This window comes from Elephantulus edwardii, unplaced genomic scaffold (genome assembly GCF_000299155.1).
Source record: "Elephantulus edwardii isolate Elephantulus edwardi_28Jun2011 unplaced genomic scaffold, EleEdw1.0 scaffold00029, whole genome shotgun sequence".
NCBI classification, from domain to species: Eukaryota; Metazoa; Chordata; class Mammalia; order Macroscelidea; family Macroscelididae; genus Elephantulus; species Elephantulus edwardii.
This window is the reverse complement of record NW_006399779.1, coordinates 7,862,300-7,887,969: the sequence shown is the minus strand read 5'-3', so window position 1 is coordinate 7,887,969 and position 25,670 is coordinate 7,862,300. Positions and strand designations below refer to the sequence as shown.

At 42.9% G+C, this 25,670-nt stretch overlaps 1 protein-coding gene across 1 annotated transcript in view; it reads left to right on the top strand.

The window, feature by feature from the left end:
- Positions 1-25,670, top strand: part of MPPED2 (metallophosphoesterase domain containing 2) — a 242,902-nt gene that overhangs the window by 205,732 nt on the left and 11,500 nt on the right. The window lies entirely within an intron of this gene.

Sequence of the window (25,670 nt, the reverse complement as noted above, 5' to 3'; positions counted from 1 at the left end):
TTGAGTTTTGCTTCTAAGGACAACTCTACTTGCCTTTCCTCTAAGACAGATTTGTTTGGGCTGTGGGGATATTCTCATAGTCTTGGCCAACATCACAATTCAAATGCACCAGTTCTACTTTAGTCTTCCTTATCATTGTCCAACTTTTACATACACAGGAGGCAGATGAAAATGCCGTGGCTTGGGTTAGGTAAACACCTTGGTCTTCAAATCTGCATCTTTACTATTTAGGAAACTTTTTAGAAGTGTGTGTTATTCATTGATTCAGAAACTTTGAATTGGCCCTTTCGGGTGATTTCATTGCATTGTAAGTTTTGAGACTGACTCATTCTACTACATACTGCTGTTGTTAGCTGTCACTGTGTTGCCTGATTTAGGACAACCGTATATACAACGGAACAGAGTGTTGCCCTGTCCTTCATCATCCCGGTAATCAGCTGTGGTTTGCACTGCTGCGATCCCTAGGCTTTTCATGACTTGATTTTTTTCTTTTAAGAAACGGATCATCTGATGCAACCACTGTGGAAGGCAATTTGGCGCTTTCTCAAAAAGTTGCAAATAGAGATACCATTTGACCCAGCAATTCCTCTACTAGGAATATACCCCAAAGAGACCATAACTGCCACCCAAGCAGATATATACACATCCATGTTTATTGCAGCTTTGTTCACAATAGCAAGGAATTGGAAACAACCCAAGTGCCCATCAACAAATGAATGGGTAGAGAAGCTGTGGTATATTCACACAATGGAATACTACGCTGCATTGACAAACAGGGAACTCATGCAATATTATTCAAAGTGGGTGACCCTGGAGGACATTATGCTGCGTGAAGTATCTCAGTCACAAAAGTAAAAATACTGCATGGTGCCACTGTTGTGGCAGGACTGACATTGGGCTTGGGGGGTGACTGAGAAAGATGGGTTCAATAATATATACTGCAGTGAAACAGATGAGGGAGAAAACTGTTTTAAAAGGGATATGTGATCAGATATTTTTGTCATGACAGGAGTCCAGAGCGAAGGCTGCATAGTGTAATGGACCTGGGGGTAGGAATTGTAAAACAATGAAAGAATTTGTCTTTTACTTTTCCAAGAGGGTAGTGTACCAGGGGGGGAGAGTTGGGAGGGGAGAAAAGTACAACAATGAATGAATGAAAATCCAAAGTATCTGTAAATTTTCATTGAAATTAATAATAAATTTAAAAAAAGAAGAAATGGATCATCGGGTCTTACTTCCTAGTCTATGTTAGTTTGAAAGCTCTATTAAAACCTGTTTAGCATCCTGGTTACATGTAAGCCCCTGCCAACAAGAGGTGCCTTGGCCTGGAGTCAAACTCGGGTCTCTCTCATGCAAGGTAAGAATGCTAAAATTAAACCACCTTACTAACTTTATCCTTACCTCACCAGAAGAAACTTTTGAATGCTATAAATATGTATCAACTAATGATTCAGTGACTGAAGTAATGGGGTAGGTGTGTCAGAGACAATAAGATTGGCACAGGGTAGAGCAGGGTTTAGGGTTGCAGTACGTAGAGTCATTGTGAGTCGTAGACAACTTGACAGCACATAGCAACAGCACTTCGTAAGTGATAGAACAAGGAACAGAGAACACATAAATAGACCTTCTATTATAGAGAGCAAGGCAGTAAACAAAATAAATAACTTATATCCATGGCTTGGATATGAGGTCTGTTTAGCTTCTCTTGGCAGATTATGTTGTCAGTGACTGAACGGCAAAAAACAGTGCTGACCCAGGCAGAGGTAGTAACCCAAACACAAAAGGGTTTAGTAAGTTACCTCAGGGGACTCACTGTTCATAATTCAGAACTAAGTTTAAAACCCAGATCCCTTGATTTCCAGCATCTCTTTCGACTGCCGTACAAGGACTGACCTTTTCTGAGCTCTTCCCCCAGCATTTTGTTAGAGGAAACAGCATGAAGCAGAAAAGCAAACCTACCTGAGACCGGATCCCAGCTCTGCCGCTTACTGGTTTATCCCAAGTGGATTAGCATGGGGATTTGACAATCCTTAAAAGAGTTAGAGCTGGGAGTGCAATTCTCCTATTACTTCTAGCTTACAAAACCGAGGGAAGCTCCAGTCCAGGGAAGAAATGTAAGGGAGGGACCAGCAGGATCCATGGCCCAGTGCCTCTCTCTGCACAAAGCCGCTTGGCTGTCACCTCAGCCAGTGAAGGTTTCAGGAAAGACATTCTGTCTTCTTTCTGGGTGCTGAGCCCAAAGCCTCAGAAATGGCTCATAATGTGAGTGCAGAAATTTCTTCCAGTTGTATCACCTCAGTGATACATATGGGATTTCCTGATACTGGCTCAAAGTTTTCTACTTTCTGGTTCCTAGAAATTTCTAATTATTGAAGAAGTCAATCCTCTCTTTTAATACTATTTATTAAAATCCTTAAAAAGAAGAATAGGCTAGAAGCATGATGTCTATTTCATCCAGAAAATGGTGTGTCACCAAGTATAGGGGAAAGGTGACAGGATGAGGGTGGGGACACAATACAGTAATAGCCTGTTTCCATTCTAGTCACCACACATTTGCCAACAAAGAAGTATGAATATATATGGTTTCTTTGAAGAATTAATAACACAGTCTACAAACAGGAACTCCTTAGCAACTGGTTGAGAATATGCTCACACTCTTTGTTTTACTCCTGATCCAATATGCCTTATTGGCACCAGACGAGCCTGGGCAGCACCTTTGACAGAGAAATGGAAATGTGGGGACTGTGGGCTATGGCAGTTTGAGTAAGGTTCCCTCTAATGTCATGAAGGTCCATGACCCTGATCATGGTAAACACAATGGTCCTTTTTGTATCATTTGTTGAATGCAGGCTTTTCTATCTGTAAAAGGAACAAAGGCCACATGAGAACAGCTGTATCTGAATCATCTCTGCTAGCTCCACAAAGGAGAACGTACCCCATCAACATGTGCATCTACAACACAAAAGCAATTCCTGTGTGGTCAGCCATGTCCCCTGCACTTCTGAAACTCTTTCTACTGATTCCAGTACCAGTACTACTGCTCTACTGGGTCCAAAATTTGTTGTAATCGCTCAGAGAGCACACAGAGCCATGTTCATGATTATGAGGTTTATTAGGAAAATCAAAAGATTATCATTCAGGTTAGTAGCATAAAATAATCAGTCAGGTCAGCTGCTGAAATGTGCTCATGGGCTCCTCAACCTTCAGCTCCGCAGCTTTAGGCTAATGTTACAAAGCTCTCAGCCCTGATAATTATGGCTCTCCCCCAACCCTAGTCCTCTAAACACCTTAGGCAAAGGCTCCTAGCTCCAGGTCTGTGTGGCCATAGTCCCAAGGTCAGCTCTGTCTCATGTTGGGTCTCTGGTTCTGTGCTACTGCTGCTGCTGCTGCTGTTCCTCATGGCCCAGTCCAAGTGGCACAAGAATCTTTGGCCCCAGAGGACACACATTTTGCATTCTCTGCTGCTGCTTTGCTCGTGGTGAAAGTCCCACAATCTGCTGCTGAATCTGCTCAATTTAGTGGCAAGACCAGCCAGGCCCCTTGTGAATATACCAACACACCCTATTCACACATCCCTGCTCATCTATGTGGCAGAGTCACACTCAATGGCTAGAAAAGCCATTTTGAACAATGAACCCTTGATACCCTTCATCTCTTTGGGATGCAGTGAGTCTAAAGGAACTAACTTACTGAAGAATCCATTTTCAAAAGGACTCGCTGCCCTGACTGCTGGAATTGTCTGGGTAGTGATGGAGTAGCAACAATAACAGAGTGGTTGCACTAATTCCTTCCTGCATGCCAGGCACTTCTACAGACACTTCATTTATAAGGATGTATTTATCAGTTGGCCCTGTGATGTTGGAACTATGCTGCTGGTATATGAAATACCAACAGGTGGTGGACAGACTTCAGTGGAGCTTCCAGACTAAGGTAGACTAGGAAGCAGGCCTGGCCATCCACTTCTGAGTTAATGGGCCCTTGAAAACTCTATGAATAGCAGCAGACCATTGTCTGATAGAGAACCAGAAAAATTAGAAGACGAGCTGCCCAGGTTGGAAGGCGCTCAACACACAACAGAGGAAGAGCTCCTGACTCCAAGTCAAGTCCATCTTGATGACTCGGAGGGAGTAAAGTTGTCATCCTGTGAAGGAACTTCGTTTGTCGATGTGGCGAGACTTAAAATGAGGAGAAACAGCAGAAAATGTCCATGAATGGTTGGAGCACAAGTGACTGAAGCACAGCAGAGATTGTGAGGACGGCAGAAAAGAAGATTGAATTGTGTTGTGTTGTCCAGAGGTTACATGAAGTTGGAGCTGACTGGAAGGCACCTAACAACACAGTATTACCACGTAAGAACTGTGGTTTTTGCGTTACCGTTTGACTGTCAGTAGAGCTGGTTTATTTTAAAGTAGTTTTTTGCAGTAGAATGGAGGGATGTTGATTAAAAACAGAATCATGCAGTAGGCTTGAATTAACATAAGAATATTGTTAAATGACATCAAGTTGATTTCAACTCATAGTGGTCCCCAATGTGGCAGAGTTTAACTGCCCATAGGGTTTTCTTGTGGAAACAGATGCATGAGTTCCCATTCTCAACATTTTATTTAGCAGCTTGTCCCTTACACCATGAGGGCTCCTATGTTGTAAGAATTAACCCTCAAACCCACTGCCATTAAATTGGATCCCACTCAGAGTGGCCCTTCAGTGGGTTTGCAATGCTAGAAATCTCAACCCCTGGGAGGAGGGTCCCATCTTTCTCCCTCAGAGCCGTTGGTGGATTCAAACCGCCAGAGATGCACAGCCTTTGGAGTGGCAAGACACCTCTCTCTAGATTGCACCTCCAGAGGTCCTCATAATATAAAAATGTTTTTGCTGTTGTTGTGTGCCATTGAATCAGAACCAACTCATAGCTAACCCTCCAGTGGGTTTTTCAGAGGCAGTAAATCACACAGGAGGTGATTTCCCATCCTTTTCCTTAAGAGAAGATGGTGGATTCAAACCACATGCCTTTGGGATTGCAGTGCAAGACCACAAGAGTGCCCTAGTCTAAGGATAGTGAACTAACTTTTCTAAATTTCAGTGACTTTGGGGAAGATTACTGCTCTTGGATAATAAACTAGGATGACCTGTGGACTGCGATGGTCCCCATTGTAGCTCCATGCCCACTGAGGATAAATGCACAATGTTTTGAAAGTGTCCCTGACTTTCCTTTTCATTTTGCCTCTGCTGCTTAAGGACCATGACGGTTTCCCTGTGATGATAGGAAAGCACAAGTCAAGCAGGTGCAGCCCCATGACTTCCCCTTCCCTTTCCTCTTCAGTGGAAGCTGGGTGCTGTGGAGGAGATTCCATCTCACTCTACCTTCCATCCTTCTCCAACAAATCCAGGCCCTGGATCTCCTCCTTTTCAGTTCGTTGCCAGTACAATGTCCAAAGTGTGGAAGGTAGAATAATTACATCTTCCCTCAAAATAACCATGTTCTCATCCTCAAAATATGACTGTGTTATCCTTTGTGGCTAAAGGGACTTTACAGAGATGATGGAATTAAAGATCTTGAGATAAAGACATTATCCTGAATTATCCCACATGTACAAAGATCTAAGACAAGACAGAATGGAGAGACACCAGTGTAGCCACAAGAGTCAAGGCCATAGTGAAGACCATAAACTGAAATGTGGGAGCAATCTGCAGGTTCAGGAATGGCAATGACATTCATTCCCACCCACAAACTCACTCCCCAGAGCCTCACAGGACCTGGATTTTACCTAGTGAGACTGATTTTGAACCTCTGACTTCTATAACTCTAAGGTAACACAAGTTTCACTTTAAGCTACTACTAAGCTTGTGGTATATATTGCTCTGGTCATAGGACTGTAAATAGACATAGACCAGGAAAAAGTAAACCTGGGTATCCTCTAAAGTGTGGCTGAATCTTTCTTCAGACTTTTAGGAAAAAATGACCCAGCCTTGTTCTTAATCCTCCTTTGTTGCCAAAGAGGGAAACGTGTAACCCTTAGAACATTTCTAAATTCAACTTCAAAAGGCCCTTGGTCTTGGGACATGAGAGTATTGGGACAATGTCAGAAGAGAAGCAGGTGGACAGGAACCCTTTGGATAACAGAGTGGAGCTGCCCTTTGGATGGTGTTTCCTAAAGTGACTGTCAAGTACATTTGTTTCTGAAGTTTATTTTGGTGTGGTGATGACGTACAGGTCTCTGTGACTTTGGTAATGTTTAACCTCTCTCTCTGCCTCAGTTTGTTTTCATCTGTGAAATAAGATTAATGAAAGTGCCTACACAAAGGGTTGCTGTAGGTATTAAATAGATGAATTTATGTGTGTATGTGTATGTGTGCGTAAAGTGAATTCATGGGGAGCTCTGGTGGCCTAGTGGCAAGAAGTTGCACTGCAATCCCAGAGGCTCACGGTTCGAATCCACCAGATGCTCTGCCGGGGAAGGAGGGACAATCTCCTCCTGTACCAGTCAGATCTGATTTGACGGTACACGCACACACACAAATAATAAAATAAAAATTAGAAAATTTTTTTTAAAAAGTGAATTCATATATACATGAAATGCTTAAGAAAAAGGCTTTCTACACTGTAATCTTTTTCTATAAATGTTTTTGTTGTTAGGTGCCATCCAGTCAAGTATGACTCATAGTGACCCCATGTACAGCCAGCTATCCCTAATAAACCATATCAAACTAACTTCTGTTGATGAGTTGATTCCAACCCATGGTAACCCTTCTCAGGGTTCTGAGGCTTTAAATTCTTACTGGGGGAGACTGACCTTTCAGCCTGCAGCCTGACATGTAACAAACTCTCCCACTAGGGCTCTTTGTTGGTAATAAGCATTAGTTAAAAAAAGCAAGTGAGACAGCTTTTATCATGGTTGATGTTAAGGGCTGTCGATTTGGTCCTGACTCACTGAGGCCCTGGGTACAGCAGGAAGTACACTGTCCATCCTGTGCCGTCCTCTGGTGATGTTTGCTTGGGCCCACTGTTGCAGCCATTGTTTCCATGCATTGCTTTGAAGCACTTCTTTCTGGTTGATCCTCCACTTCACCAAGCGTGATGTCCTGCGGCAGGGGACTGTTCCTTCTGATGACATATCCAGAGACCTGAGAGGAAGTCTTGCCTTTCTCGATTCCAAGGAACATTATGCCGGTACTTCTTCAAGGTAGATTTATGTGTTCTTCTGGAAGTTCATGCTATATTTCATCTTTTTCACCAACACCATACTTCAGAGGCATCAGTTCTTCTTCAGTCATCTTATTCATTATCTGACTTTTGATTGAAAACGCCGTGACTTGAATCAGGAATGCCTTAGTAGTCAAATTGACATTTTGCTTTTTAACACTTTAAATCTTCTCCATAGATTTTTTTCCCCAAGATAGTACATAGTTTGATTTCTTAGCTGATGCTTCCATGGATAGTGATTGTGAATCCAAGTAAAATGAAAGTTTCATTTGGAAGTCCCCCAGTGGGTTAAGATGATTTACATGCTCAGCTGTTAACCAAAAGACTAGAGGTTCAAGTCCACCCAGGGTCACCTTGAAAGAAAGGGCTTAATGATCTATTTCACAGAAAAACCCAAAACAAAACACACACACACAAATAAAAAACTACACCCAACCAGCCTGTGAAAACTTTGGAATCTATTTCTTTTTTTCCCCCTTAGAAATGTTTGTTGTTGTTGTTTTAAATTGAGATTTTATTGTAAGTTTATAAAGAACATGGATTACCATTCATTCATTATGTCACATTTTCCTCCCTGCCTCCTCCCCCAGTTTGCTTTTTTTCTTTGGGAAAAAAGTTCTTTCATTGATATAAATGCCGTGTCCCCCCCCCCCCACTTTACTATGCAGCTTCTTATTCTGGACTCTTGTACCAGTACAATCTAATCATATATTCCTTTTATACAATTCTATCCTCATCTGTTTCAATGCCATGTTCAATATTTAACCCTTCTTTTTTTAGTTTCTCTTCATTTCACCTGTCAGTCCTGTTTTATAATAGTGGCATTATACAGTATTTGTCTTCTTGTTACTGAGATATTTAATCTAGCATAATGTCCTCCATGGTCACCCTTTTTGTATAATAGTTCATGAGTTCTTTGTTTTTAAGTGCTATTCCATTGTGTGAATATACCACAGCTTCTATAGCCCTTTGTTTGTTGATGGGCCCTTGTTTTGTTTCCAACTCTTTGCTATTGTGAACAAAGCAACAATAAACATGAATGTGCATATATCTGCTTGGGATGCAGTTCTGGTTTCATTAGGGTATATTTACAGTAGTAGAATTTGCTGGGTCAAATGGTATTTCTATTTCCAACTTTTTGAGAAATCGCCATACAGCCTTTCCATAGTTGTTGCACCATTTTACACTCTCACCAGCAGTGAATAAGGGTTCCAGTTTCCCCACAACTTTGCCATCATTTGTTGCTTGCTGTTCTATTAAGTTTTTCTTACTGGGGTGAAATGATATCTCATAGTTGTTTTGATTTGTATCTCTCCTAGAGCTAGGGATTTGAAACATTTCTTCATGTGTTTGTCATCTGAATGTCTTCTTTGGTGAAGTGTCTGTTCATATCCTGTGCCCATTTTGCAATTGAGTTGTTTATCTTGTTGTGGCATGGAATCCATTTCTATGATGACATACATGGAGTCACCATGAAATTAAGTCAACTACACAGCAATTGGTTTTGGGGTGAAATATTTGAAACATGCTTGATACATGTCTGTTATATGATGTGAAAGTTTTGTGGCTCTGTTTTTGGGTTTTTTTTAATAAGCACATCCCCCCCCCCCCTTACAGGACTTCTCAAAGTCTTCAGTCTGGTAATATTCACTTTTAAATGCTAAATTGGAAGGGAAATACATCTCTCCAATTTATCTAACCTCAAAATTGTTTTTTATTTGTATTAATCTCAACAAATAAGATCAATTGCACATCAATTAGAAAAAAAAAATAAATAAAATAGCACACATGACGAGCTCCAGAATAGTCTGTAGGAAGTTCAGGTGCTAAACTAAGGGCCAACAAGTTCAAAGTGCCCATTGACTCTGAGAGAGAAAGGTGAGCATTCTCCTCCCATGCTATTTTCAGCCTTGGAAATCAGTGGACATGCAGTGGTTGTGGTGGTGTATCATTGAAAACGAATCCATTGCTGACACTCCAGTGGGTTTTCAGAGCCAATAAATTACGGGAGGAGATTGCCCATCTTCCTCCCACAGGGCAGCGGGTGGACTGGAATTGAGTACGTCTGTGCTGGCAGTGCATTTCCTTACTATTTAGACATCAGAGCTCAGTGGTACCTTGTAAGTACAACTCTGGAAAGTGATATCACAAAAACTCACTGAACTCAGCTACTACTGCCCTGGAGAGAGAAACTCCTACCCTACCAGGGTGAGGAGAACTGTGCCCCTGGCATCCAGAGTTGCAACTCGGAAAGCTCATTTGAACTGTTCTTGTTGTTTGGTGCAGCTGTGATGCTCTAACAGTATGGTTTTCATGATATGTCAGTTAGTTACCTGAATTAGCTCACTCCCAGGGGCTAGCCTGGGAACATGGCATTGCTTCCATAGTATAACACCTCACAAGTTCTGACGAGGCAACTTGAAAGCAATTTGGAACACACTTTATAGTTTGGGGACCAGTGGATCCAGTTTGAAAGAGATACTGTTGATTTGTGAGCAAATAACCTAAACCTTATGCATCCACATGATCTTGTACTTCTCAAAGTAAGCCATTTTCAAAGGGCAATCCCGTAAATACTTTGTATGGTGGAGGGATAATGTAATTCAGATGTATTTCTTTCTGTTGTGTGTGTTTTAAGAAAACAAAACACTATGGTGTCATTACTTTGTAAAGGAACACCGTAATATAAACATCAGAAATTGAATCTCTAGGAAACTTCATTTCAAGCAATCAGACCCAGCTCACATAAAAACACCTTTCAAAAATGAAATAGAGCACTTTAAGTTAAGCTCTGGCTTGTTTTGTTTTGTTTTGAAAGCCATAGAGAAGTAAACGATAAGCCTCTTTATTTTTAGCAGGCATCTCAAGAAAACCTTGAATAATGTTCTATTTATAAAACAAAGAGTCTGTTTTCATACAAACTCAGTAAGAGAGAAAGAGCAGGACTGAGTATCAGAAAAGGCCCGTTCCTTTTTAAAGATTCCTTAAGTTCATCAGCGGATCTTTAAGAAACAATAGAACAATTGGTCTGTTTGGCTTTTTTTTCTGATTATTGGGAGGTCACTTGATGATTGAGAAATTGTGCTTAATATTAACATTACGACTGTGAGGAGATGGGGACAAAATGAGCAGCATTCTGGGGAAAATAATGAAATTTGAGGGTTCAGTGTGGCTTTTAAAATAGTTATGCAACGATGTCACTCTGGAGATTAAGGTGCGCCTGACACAGGCCATGGTCTTTGAAATGCATCTGTGCATCAGAGAGCTTTGATGATGCACTGTGCATCAGAGAGCTGGACAGTAACTAGGGATAATAGGAGAATTGATGTCTTTGAACTGTGGTGCTGGAGAAGAGTATTGAATATACCATGGACTGCTAAGAAAACTAACAAGTTCATCCTAGAGCGGGTAAAGCCAGGCTGCTCCTTAGAGGCAAGGATTCTGAAGCTTCGTTTGACATACTTTGGACATGTTACAAGGAGGGACCAGTCCTTGGAGAGAGATGTCATGCTTGGGAGGGTGGAGGGACAGCGCAGGAAAGGAAGACCCTCAGTGATTCAGTGACTGGGGTAGTGGGGGTAGGTGTGTCAGGGGACAGTGACATTGGCACAGGATAGGGCAGTGTTTAGGGCGGTGCGTACAAAGAGTCACTATGAGTAGCAGGCAACTTGACGGCTCATAACAACAAAAACAACAACATGCTGCTGCGTGATTTAATATCGTGCTATGCTGAACTTGTACAATCCCATCATCCTTAAAGGAATTAAAAAGAGGGAAAAATTGGTTGTGGAAATTCCATGCTGGTGGGATAGTGGGTAACCTATGATGCTGCTAACCCAAATATAAGCAGTTCAAATTTACCATCCCCTCCTCCTTGAGAGAGAGATGAGCTGCTCCTGCTGTAAAGATGCCCAGCCTCAGAATCCAGTGGAGGGTCACTGTGGGTCAGACGTGACTCAATGGCTGTGGGCTAGAAGGATGTAGAACTGGAACAAGGCCCAGTAGAATGTAGCGAAAGCAGCAGGTGGCCTCCGCTCTTCTGCTTGAACATCCTACCCCATTGGTTATCCTGCCGCTCCTTTGATAATAGTAACAGTAATAATATCAACATCACCATAACCTGTCGCCGCCGTTAAGTTGATTCTGACTCAAGTGGCCTTAGGAGAAGACTAGAACTACTCTTCAGTGTTCCCATGGCTACAGTCTGTTCAAAAGCAGATTGCTTCGGGTTAGGGTGTATGGGGGATTGTTAATCATAGGGTTGCACAATTCGATGGGTGTGGGGGTGAAGGAAATAAGAAGAATCTTTTGTGAAAAACAATGTCCTCAAACTTTGTAAATAAATCAGTATAAATTAAAAACAAAACAAAACACCATGAGTGCTTCAAACACACCAGTCCCTGCAAGGCAGAAAAATGTGCCAATTTACTTCTAAAGGGCAGATCTTCTCTGTCCTATAAGATTACTATGAAATCACAAAGGGGTTTACTCTCAATCCATTGAGAGATGGGCATACCCATAGCACAACTTTAAGTGAAAAAAGTGTTGGAATGAGGTGAGAAAGAAATTAAAAACAAATCAAAAGCCCATAATAATGCAGAAGATGGTAGATCTGCAAGTGAGGATTTACCTGAAGTGAGGAGTTAGCGGAAGGACTGAGGAGCCCAGGGAAAGCTTCTTGGGGGAAATGTAATTACGGGTTGAGCCTTGAGGGCTCAATAGAATTTTAATGGACAGAGATGGGAGAAAACAGTTTAGTCTGTGACTGGCTGCAGTGGGGATGGCAGGTCGATGGGGGAGGGTGGGCGTAGTTCGACTCGCAGGACCGACTTGATGGCAGCAGGGCGGGCTGGGATTGACTGGAGTACCTTGCGCGGGCTTTGCTGTGGTAGATGCTCATACATGTTTGTGGAGCTGAATTTACAATATATTTGGGGGGGGGGGCCACAGTGAGCAAGACGCCCAGGTTTGTGGCTTGCTCTAGCCTCTGCATTGACGGGGCAGTTCTGTTTCAATTTCTCCCTCACTCCCCTCAATTGTGTGCGCTGACAGTTTGCAGTTACCATTTTCTCAATTTACTACAACAGGCTGGTCTGAAATGAGTCATTTCGAGCCCAAATGGTAGCTAAGTGGGAGGCCAACATTTTTACTTAAACCTGACCTTCTATTAACTGTTGTTGTTGTTGTTGTTGGTGGTGGTGGTGTTAGGGACCAATTGAATTGAATTAATAGCAGCAACCCTATGTGCAACCAAGTATTACTGCGTTTGAACCCATATTTGCAGCTACTGTATCAATCCATCTCCTTTTGAGTCTCCCTCTCTTTTGCTGACTCTCTATCTTACCAAACAGGATGCCCTTTTCTGGAAACAGGTCCTTCCTGATAACCGGTCAGAGAACGTGAAATTAAGTCTTGTCATAACTTGTTTATAAGGCTCCCTTTATTCTAGCTTCCCTTCCAAGACAGATTGGCTCATTTGTCTGGCAGTCCATTCATCATCTTTGCCAGCACCCTAATTCAAAGGCACCATTTCTTCAGTCTGGTGGGTCAGTTGAATCAATTTCAAATGAATGAAAATGAGTGTGCGGTTGTTTATTTTTAGTTTGACCACTTCCATTGGCATTGCATGTGGCTCCACATACGAGAAAATTTTTGAAACTTCAATATTTTCATCATTTATCGTGGTGTTGCTTATTGGTCAAGCTGTGGGGCTTTTTGTTTTCATTATGTTCAGATAGAACCTATACTGAAGCCTTTGTTCACCAAGAAGAGCTTCAACTCAACTGAAACCAAAAATCATCTTCATTATTTCTTCCCTTCACTGTAGCTTCTTTGCATTCTCAGAAAGTTTCGGTCTCTTTTGACATTCATTTTAATAGGGGTTGGGTTTTTTGTTTTGTTTTGTTTTGTTTTTTTCTTTCTGTCCTTTTTAATTCTTTGCTTTTTACTTTGAGAGTTCCCTATCTAACAGGACAAATTCCAGCCAATTCTGAACCCATATGTTCTCTCTTTTCTTACACTTTTGGGAGACAGAGGTTAGAAAAACACTCTTTGGCCTTGGTTCCTATAACATGTCCACAGGGTAGGAAGGGGGACGAAGCACAGGTGCTCCCTGCTCGGTTTCCCAAGCACTTGGCAGTCTCCCCATCTCCTCCCCTGTCCTGTTCGTCCTGTACTTTGGAGCCAGCCAAGCATATGACACATGCTGCCCCCACAGACTGTCTGTAGTAGGATACAGCTTTGTGTCTTCAGGCCTTGGTTTCAGCTGCAGTCTTATTAATGAGTATAGAGGATGAAATGTAAGGAGATCCCTTCCCTTCAAAGTCCTGTCCGGGATGCCTCAGATTACCTCCTGGATAAGGAGCAGTACGTACTTGGAATTGCTGGATCAGTACTCAGACTGTTCTGATGTTCCCCAAGCCCTTCTAGAATTTGGTTACTCAGAAATAAAAACACTAATTTAAAGGAAGTTCTGGTAGCATAATGGTAAAGAAATGGGCTGTCAGCCAGAAAACACATGATCTGAACCCATCAACTGCTCTGGGGGAGAAAGACAGGCAATCTCCTCCTATGCAATTTACTCTGAAAACCTGCTGGAGGGTTAGCTATGGGTTGCTTCCAACTCTATGGTTTATAGCAACAACAAGAATTTAAAGATTTCTATTCAGAACCTGTGAAATGACTGGCCATAGATTCATCCTGGAAACTATATTCAACCTTGTATGCCCAGAACCTACCATGCCAGAACTGACCTCAGACCAGGTGTCCAAGTCAGAACTGTTGAATGATTGTTGGTGTTCTTATGTTCCATTGAGTCACCTGTGACTCATAGTAACCCTCTGTAAACAGCTCTGAACCCTGCCCTGTCCTGAGCCAGTCTCATTGACTCTGACACATCTAATCCCCTTGCCCCAGTTATCATGTCAGTCCATCTCATCTGGGGTCTTCCTGTCTTGTGCTATCTCTCCACACTTCCGAGCGTGATGTTCTTCTCCAAGGACTGGTCCCTCCTGGTCATGTGCCGAAAGTATGTGGAACAGAGCTTCAAAATCTTTGCTTCCAAGGAACGCCAATGCCTAGCATGTCAAAAGTTATGCATTCCATTTCTTTCTTAACAATGTCTAACTTTGCTACGTTCATGCTTCTCACATTCCACATTCCAGTCACTAGTGTCTGCTTACAACTATTCCTCCTCCTTTGTGTTTCTGTATTTGAGGGCTCAATCTCAGCTATCATATATGCTAATCTACTCTAAGTGTGCTTTATTGGACATAGGTCTTTTTCGAAAGTCTATTGTTTCAAAAGTGGATAGCCAATCCTTCTTCCTAGTCTGTCTTAATTTGAATGCTCAGCTTTGGAACAGTATCTGACAGACAAGTATTTTATAGAAAGGATCAGATGAAAGTAACCAAGAGATTCAGTGTCAGCTCACACCCCCCACCCTTGGCACGTGTGTCTTGACCCCTCCCTTTCCCCACTCCCCAGCATCCTATGCCCTAAAAATACTTTCCTGCATCTATCCTCCCTGAGTGTCATCCCAGTAACTGCAACAATAGCCAGGCTTACTGTCCACACCTCCCTGAAGTCAAACTCAGTCTTTCACACACACTGGGCCTTCAGAAATCTTACATGAAAAATTGATTGAATCTTTACCTTTCTTGTCTACTTATCCTCAGCCACTGATCCTCGTTTTCCTTTATCAAAAGACAAGGACTAGTTCCTCCTGGCTACATGCCCAAAATATGTGAGACAGAGTCTCAAAATCCTTGTCACTAAGGAGCAGCTTGGTTTCACATTTTGTACGATAGACCTGTTAGATCTCTTGGCAGTCCCTGGTATGTTCAATATTCTTCTCCAGCACCACAACTCAAAGGCATTGATTTTTCTTCTGTCATCTACTTTTGTAATAGCTTGCCTCCAGAAACCCTATGAACCTGGAGAAAGGATGAAAGACCATGGCCTACATCAGGCACACTTTAGTCTCTAGACTAACATCCTTACTCTTCAGCACTCTGTTAGATACCGAATTAAGTCTCCATGTAGTCCAATCCTCTAGTACTAAGTCTTATTAGACCCAGCCCTCATTCTAACTAGGAAACACTTTGGTACCTACTTGATATGGATTGAATTGTATCTTCCTATAATCCCTACTTTAAAAAAAAATATTTAAATATATGGCAAAGTTCAGATCTATTATTCATAGAGTTGCTATGAGTTGCAGTTGACTTAATGGCACCTAATGACAATAACAAAATATCTCTATATCTATCTATCTAGCTATCTAGCTATCTATTATCTATCTATCTTTGTATGTTGTCAAGTTGGAACCAACTCAGAGCTGACACTACTGTGAGTTTTCAGAGATAGTTAATCACAAGAGAGGAGATTGCCCATCTTTCTCCTGCAGAGCAGCTGGTGGATTCAAACCATGTACCTGCACATCCCAAGCCCTGTACACGTGTGAATAAGATTCTTTTTAAAACAGAAGTTTTCTCTTATCATCATAATGAGGGCATACTAGAGCAAACCAGTTGCCTTTGAATTAACTCTCAGCTCCTAGCAGCAGTCCCAAAACTGTGTTCACCGCCAATTTTTGCAGAAGCAGATTACTTATTTGCATTACTCAGAATAAGGTGATTCTAGGTCTGGAAACGAATCCTTCCGAGTTGTGCCTTATATAGCAGAGTATAGACACACTGTGAACATGAAGGCAGAAGCTTCCACCAGTCAGAGGTGACCAAGGACTTCCAGACCTCCCTCTAGAGCCACATCTTGAATTCAGACTTCTAGTCTAGTCTCAAGAACTGTGAGAAAAGAAAAGTTCTGTTCTTTAAAGCCACCCAGTTTGTGGTATGTTAGGGAAGCTTTGGCAACATAATTTGTTCATTATATGCTGAGCTGCAAACTGGAAAATGTGCAGTTTGAGTCCCCCAGAGGGGAGAAGATTCACAGCCTGAGAACCCTGCTGGTGGGCCATCGTAAGTCAGAATCAACCGGAAGGCAGTAGGTCTGGTTTTCTGGTTGTGTGGTACTCTGTCTGGTGTGGCAATTTTTTTGTTAGTGGTGCTGTCAAGTCGATTTTGACTCACAGTGACCCCGTGTAACAGAGTGGAACTGCTCCAAATATTTTCTGAGACTGTCATCTTTACGGAAGCAGGTCACTAGTCTTTCTGGAATGGAATGGCCTCCTTACAAATGAAGTCATTAGTCCTCTAACCTCTTTAGCCTGTTAAACCAGGAGCCAGGATGTGTGACCACCAGGACATGTCTGAAATCTACTCAACCGACTCACCGGGCCAGTGGTCCTACCATGATCTTACCCATCAGCCTCTATGTCACGATGGACCGAGTCTCCTTACAGCACTATGAGAAGAAGATGGGTTGAAAAATCTTAAAATCTTCCTGTGTTTGCTGTGTATTTGTTTACACGACTACAAGCAGCTCCTCTCTGGCAACACTAGGCAGATACTGTCTCACTTTTAATAATTCAGAGCATATCAAGTTTGGAAACAAGTCGTAGCGCTTTGTTCTGGTTTGTTTCTTCTTAATTCCTAATACAAACTCTACAGACACCACGTCCTCTCCAACAAGGGAAGGGAAAATGTGTAACAGAGGCCTGCTTCTGACACCTCCACCTCGCTGGTTACAGAGAGGAGACACAGGTGGTGTGTTTGTAAAGACTGCAGCATGTGCTGTGTTGGTTCACAAAACCCTGGTGGATAACTGACGGGGCTTAGGTGACACTCTCGGGTCTGATTTGTTCCTTGGCTGCCCACAGTACAGGAGCCACATTACTCACTCAGACCTACCCTTTATCATAACGGCATCCCTTTTCATCCCAAAGATCTCATAACTAACAACCAAGCTGCCACGTCAAAATCAAGAGATGGGACTAGGCAGCTGGTGTATGCGAGGCTGGCGCTGCCCTGTGGAGGCAGATGGGCGGGTGGTTTGGGCCAAGCGAAGTTCCCAGACAGCTGCATTGGGGTGTAAATCTTGCCCTGAAGTTAAGTTTTCCCTCCCTCTCCTTGCGATGTCAATTGGTGTGTGTGTCTCTTGCTGCGCAAGGTGTGAAGTTGCTCCATGGGCTAACTCATGAGGTCTTTTTAATTGCACGGAAGCATGACTTCCAGGCTGCCAAGAAGAGCAATCTGTGGGGAGAAGGCTGGCTTCTTACACAGACCTGGGGCACAGAGGAAGAGGTGAGGGAGGGAGGAGGAGCAGGGCAAGTGTCTGCCTTTCATCTGGATATTCAAGATGACACATCTGGTGCCAGGGTAACTGCTATTTCCAACTGACGGGGATGCTTTGCAGCCAAGGGAGGGGCGAGCTGTCAGGTGAGCCAGAGATCAAGAATTCTCACGACAGCTTCATGGCATGTGAAAGGCACTATGACGTGCAGTGTGATTTTAACCAGCGGTGGTTAAATTAGCATCTCTTGGACCTGGTATGATGTATGGTCAAGGTGGGGCCCACGGTGAACTGGGAAGGCCAGGCATGCCAGGCATAAAGAAGGTTGAGATTATGAAGGTCTATCACTTAGAAAAGAAAGAGTCTTTAAAAATTGGCTTCTGGTTTTTAAATTTTGCTTATTGGCAGCGCAGGTAGAAGTGAAGGTAGTAATCAGAAGCTGGTAAAGTCTCTCCGAGATCTTCGCCAAGCCCTTATTATAAATATGTCGAAGAACTAAAGAAATCCCTTCCCTGAATGTTCCCAATTTAAGATCTTGTCAAAATCTAACCACCTGTACCAGCCAGCTAAGCAGCCTTGACTAACCATTTTGCCCTGTGCTCTTGGAATTCCGCAGAGTTGTCTATGCAAGACTGAGCCAGTGAGCCGGTGAGGGAGTGCCTTTCAGAAAAAACTTCCCCTCGAAAGGGAATGGAGGAAGTGCCTTTTAATAAGTAATCAGTCTGAGGAATTGGGCTCTTCTGGCTATCTAGCAACACCTGCCTTTTCAATGGGGACTTTCAGAAAGTCTGGAGCTAAAGACTGATAGAGCGAGCCATTGCTTGGGAAATCCGGGAAAGAAAAACCTGATAGGGTTGCAGCTCTGTGTGTGTGTGTGTGTGTGTGTGTGTGTGTGTGTGTGTGTGTGTTTTCATGCACATACATGCACATCGCTGATAAGTATCTTGTTCGTTATCTTAGGGAAAATGCAACGAGGATGCTCTTTTGAGGCAAGAATAGTAAAACCTCCTATCCCATGCTCTGGGCATGTTGTCAGGAGGGACTAGTGCTTGGAAAAAGACGTCATGCTGGGAAAGGTGGAGGTTCAGAGAATGAGAGAGAGACCCTCCACGAGATGGATTGTCACAGTGACTGTAGCAATGGACTTGAACGTATCAGAAATAGTGAGGATGGCACAGGATGGGACAAGGTTCAGATGTGTTGTTTATCAGTTCCCTGAGAGTTGTAATCGACTCGATAGCACCTAACAACCACACCATCATCTTGTCCCTATGCCAGTATCACAAATGTCTTGCATGGATTATTGCAAACCATATGTTTTGCATAGATTATCTCACTTTGTCCACATAGGCAGACATTTTTTTTATTTTTTTTTTTATTTAGAAGGAGAAGCTGAGGCTCAGAGAGGCCAAGAATTAGCAGACAAGGGGCTTAAACACTGGTCCGTGTGACTCCATGATCCTTACTCTGAACCACCAGTTCTACAACAGCCAACTTTCATAAATCACCCATCTTCTCATAGTGCTGTGTGGCACTGCCAGGATGCCAGTTCTTAGGTGTTGGGCTTATATGAATCTTTGTGCATTCCTTTCCACAGCTTCCCTGCAGAACCCCCAGTGGGACCCACTCCCAGATTTCCAAGCCATCATTTTAACAGGAGGTGTCAAAGGATTGGGATTACTAAGAGTTCCGTCTCTTTCTGAGACAACCTTCAAAGGAAGGTCCTGCACATGAGGAGTGTGTGCCAACTGACCGACTCCAGAACTGTGAGCCTGACTAGCCCGTCAAGTGGAACAGGCATCAACTTTGCATGACCTAGAGAAAACTGGCCCAAAGAGTATCCTTCCCCCTTTGCCTGGGCGTGCCCTGCCCCCCACCGAAGTTTGTGGGGGATTAAACAGCCATTCACCTGTCCACTCGTCGGATTTATGGCCTGGCAGCTCCCTTCTGCCCGCACCACTGCACAGTGTACTGCAAACACAGATGACCTTTGCAGTGATTTCTTCTCAGCTGCTTCCATATAGAAAACCTGTTTTGTATTGACATTGTTTGGAGCAAGCCCGGCCTCTGTTAACTCCCTCAGCGCCTGCCCCTGGAAGCTCAGCCCAGATAAAGCACACCCCGACTTCTACCCATCTGAGTTTTTGTCCAGCGGTTTCAGGCATATGGATTTGTTCCCCTTCCTTGCAGGGTTTTCTAATCACTCTCCATAAAGGGGTGGGTTGTCTGCTGCTCTGATTGGTCCACCGGCAATGGGGTGCTTTGTGAGACGTTTTCTTACAAGTTGGTTCCCATGTGGTATTTGTTAGTCACAGCTAATTATTAAGTCCTTGGCCAAGGCAATAGACATTGTTCCCTTGGTTTCCTGCCTCCTGTGCTCCCCACTCACCCCCCATTGCTACAAAACAAAACCTATTGTGGGGCTCTGGGGCTTGGCTGTGCACATATTTTCCAGCAGACCCCCGATGGGCTCACTGCTGGGGTTTCGTGTTTCAGGTCGGGATGGTCCTGGGGAAGGCATTACACATTGATGCTGACACGTTCATTCCCTGCTCAATGCAGACGTTTCTCCCACCCCAGACTTGATCCTTCACAGGCAATTTAGGTAATTCCCTGAGAGCAAATTCAGCACTCGTTCAGAGCATTGGTAATCTGCATAGAATTTGTTTGTTGTTTTGTACTGAGTCCCAGTCCGACCCAGAGCTGACCCTCCAGCAGGTTTTTCGAGGCAGTAAATAGCATGGGAGGAGACTGCCTATCTTTGTCCCACAGAGAAGTTTGTGGATTGAAATTGCATGCCTTTGGGAGGGTGCAAAGGGATTACAAAAAAAGAAGGACTGGAAGGAGGGGTTGTGCTGAGCCCCTTTGTCTCTGATCCCACACTATTTACCTGCTTCATGCATTGAGATTCTTCATAAGGTTTCTACGATTCCAACATAAGCTTGAAATATGGTACTCAAGTTTTCACACTCCTTCATTTCAAAGAAGAGGAAACTGGCCCAAAGACTTTCTTTCTCTCCTCTATGATCCAAGCAAATTAGTAAAATTGATGTCAGAGTGAGAATTGTCACACAAATCTTAACTTTTCTATGCCACATTTACTATACTGAGGTGGGCTAATTCTAGAACCTGGCACTGGGCTGCTTTTCCCATGGCCTGACCAGCATTATGTGGGAAAGACTTTACTTGGGATTTCTAGAGGGTTGTGGAAACCACTTTAGAAAGGGCAGACTGCCTTTGTTGAAGCAACCTTGTGCTTTTACTAGGGGCTGCCTCATCTCATTATTTCATAATACCCAGATGGAGTTGCACAGTTCACAGCCTTCACATATGTGAAAACCAAAGCTGAAACTGAGCTGGAATGAAATGGAATGCTCACTATAGTGCAAGGAGAATCACACTTTGGAGCCAATAGATCTGAGTTCAGATCTTGTCGACTACCTAGTTGTCCTAGGAATATGGGCCTTTGATATGGGTAACCTCCAAAGTCTTGAGGCTTTAACATTTAACACTCAATAAAAAATGAATATATAAAGCACTGCAGGTGCTTAATAAGCATTCCTTCCCCTATCAGTTAGCCATCTTCTCTCTTCCTCTCTCTCACACATACAGGCTTGGGTCTAAATAAAAGCCAGACATATTCAACTTTAACCTTCACTTGGAAACTTCTAGATCTTGTCACAAGCTTAACATGAACCAAATGAGATCTGAGGTATCTATATAGATCATGAGTTTGTCTTAATCTTTTACAGAGCACTTAGAACACTGTTTTCTTGCAGGAAGTAGGGCTGTGGTTTTCAAGGAGGAAAAATTTAAGAGAAAACTGGAAAGAGTAAAAAAATTTTACTGTCGTTCTTTTGACTTGAGAAGAACTCCTGGGATACCCAGGGAGTTCTGAGGCTGACTTCCCTCAGACAGGCTGTGGGAGAGAAAGCAGAGCATTTCATTATACCAGCTACTTGGGTGTGCTTGGGACGCTCTCAAACCCTTCTTTATTTGCCATCCAGACAGGAACAAGAGCCTCAGAAGCTTGTTTTCAAAATTGGGGAAAACAGATGTTTTTGCTTATTTTTCTTTTTCTCTTGCCAAAGTGCTCACTGCATTTTCATTGAGTTCTGAGCTTGCTGGTTTTCTTTTTTCTCCCATTACTTTTAAGCCAAATCTTGGAAGAGAGACATTGGGAGATGAAGGGGAAAGATGGGCATCCCAGCCTGGCAAAGCCCACTGTTGGTCTCTAAGAACCCAGAGGCAGAGGGACTTAAAGGACATGAGAGAGAGAGAGAGAGAGAGAGAGAGATGGACTGGCTGGGCTCAAGAAAAGTCTATCTGGCATATTCCTCAGGATTGCAGTGTCTGGGACGTCCTCAGTGGATGTTGATAAGATATGACCACTCTTCTCCTCTGAGGAAATCAAAGCATTGTGTCTGGCTGAGCAAGGCTGTGTGGCTGTGGAGGGGCCCTGTTGAATGCAAATATGCCAATGCTGCCCACAGTGCCCGCCTTTATAAGCCAAATCATGTGCTGTTTTATGTACTGTGGTAATTTTCTGTTGCTTCTCTGAGAAATGACCACATATTTGGTGGTTTAAAACAAATTTGTATCTGTAACTTTATGATTCTGGGTTTCTGAAGTCTGGCTCAGGTCTTGAAGGGCTGGAGGAAGATGTTGGCAGGGCTTTAGGGATGAATCTGTTTCTTTGATTCTTCTAGCTTCTATATATTTCCTACATTGCTTGGCTCAAGGTCCCCTTCCTCCATCTTCAAAGATAGTAAATAGTGAGTTGAGCTCTTCTCATGTTCCATAACTTTGATTTCTTCTTTATGGCTCTTCCACATTTAATGACCCTTGGGGTTACACTGGCCCTGTCTAGATAATCTAGAATTAAACTCTTAGTTTAAAGCCAGCTGATGAGCAATCTTAATTTTATGTGTAGCTCTTATTTCTCTTTCCCATATAAGAAAACATATTTTAGAGTCTATGGATTAAGGCATGGGCATATTTGGGAGGCCGTTATTCTACCTATCATTAGTGATAGGTCATTTTCACCTTAAATATAGTCATATATATGAGGAGTCCTTCAATTGTAAGAAACAGGACTTAACTAATAAGAAGGAAATAATTTCACAAGGATTCTGAGCCTCCGTCTAACATACTTTGGACATGTTGTAAGAAGAGACCAGTCCTTGGAGAAGGACATCATGCTGGGGAGGGTGAAGGGACAGCGCAGGAGGGGAAGGCCTTCTATGAGGTGGATTGATTCGGTGACTGGGGTAATCAGGATGGGTGTATTGGAGACAGTGTGATTGGCACAGGACAGAGCAGGATTTAGAGCTGTTGTGCATAGGGTCGCTAGGAGTTGCAAGCGACTCGACGGCACATAACAACAACAACAACAACAACATGCACTTTGAAGGGAAAATGTGAGTTGGCTATAGACACAGTTGTATCCCAGCATTACCAAGACGTATTCGGTTGGTTTTATTTGTAGTGGTTTGATTCATGAATAAAGACTATACACATGATGGCTAAGATATACGTCAAGGCAATTTTAGGCTTCCATAGTTCCCAAGACTCTGGACACCAAAGAGGAAGACATAACCTCTTTGTAGATAATCTAAAAGATCATTGACATCCTATCAGAACCAACTCATAGCTGCCCCTCCATTGAGTTTCGAAGCTTTTGTGCAATAAGATGTTGCCCAATCTTCTCCTGCAGAGCCATTAGTGAATTCTAACTGCTGGAATGACAGAGCCTTCAGGTTAGAAATGCAACTTTCTATGGACCATCCCTCCAGAGCTCTAGCAGAATCCTGAGAAAAATGGCTCTCATTAATTCAGCTTAAATTAATTCAGACTTAGAAAATTCTTAAGAAAGTCTGACACTCTCTTCATTTCTTTTCTGCTAGTTTATAAGCACATTTCTAAACCAGTCACCGGCCAAGGAGATTCAGTAATTGCCTCATTCTAGAGCAGAGATGGAGACAACCTTTCCAGCTTTAATATGTTTCCTGTGTTCAACCTCATGATATGAATAAATACCCATTCACTGCCCTCAAGTATGTTTTGACACATGGGGACCCTGTAAGATCAAGTAAGTCTGCCCAATAGGATGTCCAAGGCTATAAATATTTATGGATGCAGACTGCCTCGGCTGTCTCCAGAGGAGTGGTCTGAACTTTCAGTTAGAAACTGGGCTGCTTAACAAGCCACTGGAATTCCTTACAAATAAATAGATAATACAAATGAAGTGCTTTAGAATAGGTCTTGTTAAGATTAAGTATTCAGTAACAGTAGCTATAATAGTAATGGGGAGCTCTGGTGGCTTAACTGGCAGGGAATTGTGCTGTTAACCCAAAAGGAGCATCTCTCTGGCAGTTCAAATCCACCAGCTGCTACAAGGGAGAAAGATGGGGAGTTTCCTCCAGTGCAATTTACTGCCTCCAAAGGCCCACTAGAGGATTAGCTATGAGTTGGTTCTGACTAATAATTGTTCTATCATCATCATCATCATCACTAAACCCCCTGAGAAGTGTCTTAGGGACTTCGAAAATTCTTACGAAAGTCTGACACTTTCTTAGTTTCTTTTCTGTCAGCTAGGATCACACAGCCTCTCGGATATGAAGCTGTTTCTTTTGACCACTTCAGTGGGGACTGAGGTTTTCACCAGCAGCTTGGATTTTCACGTGGTTTTAAATTGCCATCCATCCAACCCTGGTCTTGACTGTACAGATGTATCATTTAATGAATGTGTGCCAGTGAGTCTGAGTTCACCTACTGAGAAGTCAGATTGACTGGCTTTACGTTAAGTGGTATAACCTGTCTAATTATACATGACTGATGAGTTGGAGTCACTTTGAGCATATGGTTATCTCTTTCAGAAGGCATGGACATGGTAAGTTAGGGTGAGGCGGAAAGTTAGGCTTAGCAAGAAATTCATGTCTTTTTGTCTCTCACCTGTCTTAGCAAACTGGAATTGTCATACCAAATAAAGAGAGTCAATTCCAAAGAATAATGGTTATATCTAGATGTTTGGGAATAGCACAACACTGAGAACTGTCTTGGTCTGATGTGATTTAGCCCACAAGAGAGTCGTTATGAGTCGCCTATGACTCAACGGCACTTAACAACAATAACATCAACATAGAGAGAGATCAGTTGGTTTAGTGAACAGAACGTGATGGTACCAAGCCCAAAGTGGGTGACTTTTAAACTGTGGCCCTCAAGCCTTGGTTTTCTTTGTTTTTGTTCAAACATTCTTCTAGGTCGTATAGCCCTGGTGTGTCCACTTGCCATACAGAGGTAACTTGTGGTTGCTGTGAAGCTGAACACTGTGACACTGACATGCCAAATACATTAATGGTTATCCATGGCAGAGAGTGTTTGGTGGAGCTCCACAGTTAAAACAAGCTTGGAAGCAGGAGTGGCATCCACTTCCGTAATAGCTTGCCTCCGGAAACCCTATGAACCTAGAGAAAGGATGAGAGTCACACAAATTTTGAGGACTTTCATTCATAGGGTTGCTGTAAGTCACCCGTGACTCGACGGCACTTAACAACAACTACAAAGAAAAATTAATCACTATAAATAGTAAAGAGCTCTGGTGGCGTAGTGGCGAGAAGCTGTGTTGCAATCCTGAAGGCATGCGGTTCAAGGCCACCAGCTGCTCTGCGGAAGAAGGATGGGCAGTCTCCTCCCATGCAAGTAACTGTGCTGGAGGATCAGCCATGGGTCGATTCCAGCTTTACAGTATGCAACAAAAATAGTAAAGACATTTTTAGCTCTAATTAGAAATGCCCATTGAATGGCCAAAGAAAGATCCTTTTCACTTCTCCCCAGGACATCAATCTCAGGAACACATTCCTGGAACTGAGATTCCTGTAATGGAGCAGTGCTTACACATCCAATATCAGGGTGGATTTCAGAGAGAAAAGAAAAGTATGAAAGATCATCAATTTCCCCCCCATGCTTGCTTTGTGTTCACTATGTTCCTTCTCACTTTGGGGAGCCCCACATTTTCTTTTCAGAACTTCTAGTCCAAGATATTCAAAGCATCATGTTCTTCTGCCTATAAAGCATGTAATCTTTTCTCTAGGAACTTTAGTAAGAATCTTTCTGATGAGAGAATTTCTTATTGATAGAGAGGGGGAAAGGAGTATTGATGGACTCTATTACATCTGGGGCACTTCTAAAAAGATAGAAATGCTTTGGATCTGTACAGGGCATCTTAGGAAGCACTAAACTTTGAGGGAAGAACACATATTGTCAAGATTTAAGTGGT